Source organism: Zootoca vivipara, chromosome 4, assembly GCF_965207765.1.
Source record: "Zootoca vivipara chromosome 4, rZooViv2.hap1.1, whole genome shotgun sequence".
Classification (NCBI taxonomy): Eukaryota; Metazoa; Chordata; class Lepidosauria; order Squamata; family Lacertidae; genus Zootoca; species Zootoca vivipara.
The window spans coordinates 72,972,719-72,976,504 of record NC_142587.1 but is presented as its reverse complement, the minus strand read 5'-3'; the positions used below and the strand labels follow the sequence as shown (position 1 = coordinate 72,976,504).

The 3,786-nt window shown below is 38.6% G+C and overlaps 1 protein-coding gene across 28 annotated transcripts in view; it reads left to right on the top strand.

Moving 5' to 3' along the window:
• The window catches only part of ZBTB20 (zinc finger and BTB domain containing 20), a 520,201-nt gene that overhangs the window by 297,145 nt on the left and 219,270 nt on the right, over positions 1–3,786 (top strand). The window lies entirely within an intron of this gene.

The window sequence follows — 3,786 nt, the reverse complement described above, 5'->3', positions numbered from 1 at the left end:
GTGAGTGATGAGGATTCAGATATTCTGATGTGGCTGCTGCTATTGGTGCTTCTGAAGCAAAGCAGGAAATAAAATATTTGTTTTGTTTTCTTATCACACTAGAGGCTGAAGATTTTAGCAGCTTTTACAGAGCTGAGAAAGCTTTACTCTACATTAATTGCTAGTGACAGACCAATCAATATTGTTTAGGTTGACTTTAGCTTGCAATGGTGGGTTTTCCTGCTGTCACCAGTGGGTGTCAGCCTTGGCAGTAGCTAACAAGGTGCTTGTAGGAGACAGGGAGTGTGCTGTTGGAAGGGGTCGGGAAGAAGAGAAAATGTTAAATCCTTCACTTGGATTCTTTGTCTGGCAACTTTTCATGCCTGTGTATCTGAGCATTTACATTATGCTCTGAATACCTGATTGCCCAGCCAAGCAGAAAAGGAACTCTCCAGTGAATGCATAGTAAAAGAAAATGCTTCTATAAAAGCAACCTTTGGGAAAAGGAGGAAAAAAGTAGTTCGTTTATAGATCGGAGTTCCAATTTTTTTGCACATGAAGGTTTTGTTTTTTAAAAAAATTAACTCTTCACCCTTCTGTTCTTTTTCCTTATAAGATGATATGAATAATTCACACGTGAGGCTTGGTGGGAATCTTCTATGCAGACGCATGCTTGGCACCTGTATTTCTTCCTGCAGGTGCAAAAGCAGACAGAGGAAGGGATTTTGAGTAGGAAAAGGTGAAAGGGTTGCCAGCCCCTTCCCCTTTTGCCCACTCATCCAATCAAATTTGCCGCCTTCCGTGCTTGCTTTATTATTATTCTTAAACAGACACACATTTTGAGTCTGATACATGTGCTAGTTTTGCAACATCTAGTTTGGCCCATAAAAACATGTTTAGACCTATAAACGTTGTGAAAACTTAGAGAGACAAAGCCAAACCTTAAAAAATAAAATACATGAGGGATTTAATTAAAATGTTTATTCAGAGGCCAAGCAATTAAAAACCTATTGCTACATAGAAAGCTGCCTTATGTCTCTAGCTCAGCATTGTTTACTCTGACTGGCAGCAGACCTCCAGGATTTTTTCTCAGTCCCGCCTGGAGATGTTGGAGTTTGAACCTGGGACCCTTTGCACAGAAAGCAAATTCACACCAGTGTTTGCAAATGTGGAACAAGCAGGACAAATTTCATGTTATATTTAGCTAAGAGGGGGGAAATACAGTTAAGAATTATATAATAGATTGGCAACAGCAACTTTAACCCACGTTATTTTGAAAGGGAACACCTACAGTCTTTAAATATTTTAAAATATATATTTTAATCACCTTGGACTAATGAGACAGAGTAGACTGTACTAGCTAGGTGAATGAATGGTCTTATTCTAAATATGAAGCTCTTCTTCTGTCTGGAAAATACTTCTGAATGGATGGTTTTCCTGGAAATGCACTCAGACAAGGCAGTACCACCCAAATTCAAAAACAGTTATTAGTTAATATATGTAAAACCTATCACCTATACAGCATGGTTTTGCTATTATAGATGTCACCCAGATGTTTTCTGGGGTGATACAGGGGTACACATACCTCGAAACATTTTGTGAGTTTGGCCTCATTGAGGGGCAGTATTTCAATATGAGTAGGAAGATGAGAGTAGCCCTAAACATTTTTTTTTGGGGGGGGGAGCACTGGATGTCATTCAGCACAATGAGTGTAACTGCTTCTTAATGTGGGTTACGCCCTAATTGTCACCAAGGAAATAGTAAACTAATTCTAAGTAGTATATACCATATTTATTGATGCGAACTTTAACCAGTATACAAATGCTAATTTTATGGAAATTCTGAGTTCCACAGCTAAATAATGCTTTGTGAATGATGAAAGAGCCTCTTGAGAGAGTTCAAGGGTTTCTCCACTAGTGCCGAAAAATGTATACATAAGATAGTGGAAACAGTACGGTACATATTTTCTGGCAAATGACACATTGCTTATTTCCAATAGGAATCAGTAGGGTTTGGGGGATTTTTATAATGATTTATGACCTCCTGTCTTTTAGCATTGTGCTATCTGTAGGTGTCGACACACAAAACATGTTAAGTATACAGATTTGGTGTGAACTCTCATTCACTGCCTTGAAACAAATGTCCTGAAATGTAGTGAATGTGTGCTCCTTCAAAACACTTCTTCCATCAAACTGAAAATATTGCTTCTCTCTTATTAATGAGCATGGAAACAAGTAGCATTGCATCTGCATCATGAAAATAGGCTGTTATTGTGCTGTTTTGTTCAACCATCTGCGGTCTACTGTTTCTGCCTGCCATTTTTGTAGCCAGCGAGCCCAGAAAGGTAGTATTTTTTTTCAATTTTTCAAATATATTTCATATTATGCTAATGGAAAGTGCTTGGCCTGCCCATAAATTTTTTTTAGAAACCAAACAAAATTGTGATTTTTAAATGAATAGTGCAATTTGCTAGCTTGGTCCAATCAAAATATTTGGGTGAAGTTAATTCAAAGGCAAGTTTCGGTCTGCCACCTTCATTCAAATTGGTGTCTGGCATCCCAACAGTGATGAAGACCACTGCTCTCACCTTGGGAATCCTCACACTGAGATGGCAACAGTCTCTCAAGAGGCCAACAAACCTATGCCCCCCAAACAGGTGCAGTCAGGCCAAGTCACATTTCTGCCATCATTTGGTTCACAACGGGTGTGGCATGAGAGGAGAGCAAGTGTGGTGGTAAGATTCAAGGACAATCCCCCCAAAATAAAAAAATAAAACATTTAATTGTAGTATAGTATAGTATCAAAACGGGTTTTTTAAAAAATATAAAATATGTTTAGGACATTAGGAAGAACTTCCTGACAGTAAGAGCTGTTCGGCAGTGGAATTTGCTACCAAGGAGTGTGGTGGAGTCTCCTTCTTTGGAGGTCTTTAAGCAGAGGCTTGACAGGCATATGTCAAGAATGCTTTGATGTTGTTTCCTGCTCGGCAGGGGGTTGGACTGGATGGCCCTTGTGGTCTCTTCCAACTCTATGATTCTGTGTAGCTGAATTGTTTTATACTTTCTGGATGTCCCATGATCATATTATAAAGTAGTAGTGTTCTATGTTACAAGCATTTCTTTTTGTTCTCCAACGTATTTCTGATCAATAAATAATTCAGTGTGATGCAAGCAAATTTTAATTCCCAGAGGGAAAAAGGTTGGTCTAAACCTCCTCACAGGTTCACTATCTATCTATTTATTTATTAAAATGTATAGACCACTTTACTGTAGGAAAAAAAAACACCTCAAAGTGGTTTACAAAAAGATAAAACAATAAAAACGAGGAAAACATACAAAAGTTAAAATACTAGCACAGATTAACAACTTTCTCAGCATCTGGGTAGGCTTGTCTGAACAAGAAGGGCTTGAGCAAGCACTCAATAGGCAGGGAGTCCCAGAGTGCAGGTGCTGCCACAATAAACAATCAGTTTCTAACAAATGCAGACTGTGGCACCTGTAGCAGTGCCAATTCCACCAATCAAAGCAGTTGAGTGAGAACATGTGGGGTAAGGCAAGTAGACTGGTCTCAAGTTGTTAAGGGAATTATGAGGATAAAAGGGGGAGAAGACCACGTATACTGCCTTGAGTACTTGAGGAATATGTGGGAGATAAAGCCTATTTGCCTATTATGTCAGCTTGGGCAAGTATATGATGGTGAAACTATTTTGCTCTTTTTTATCTTCTTTTGTGTAATCATATGTTTATTGTGTGTGTTTTAACAAGCTTAACTTCTTCTATTAACTTCTGATGTGTATGTGGGGTTTCT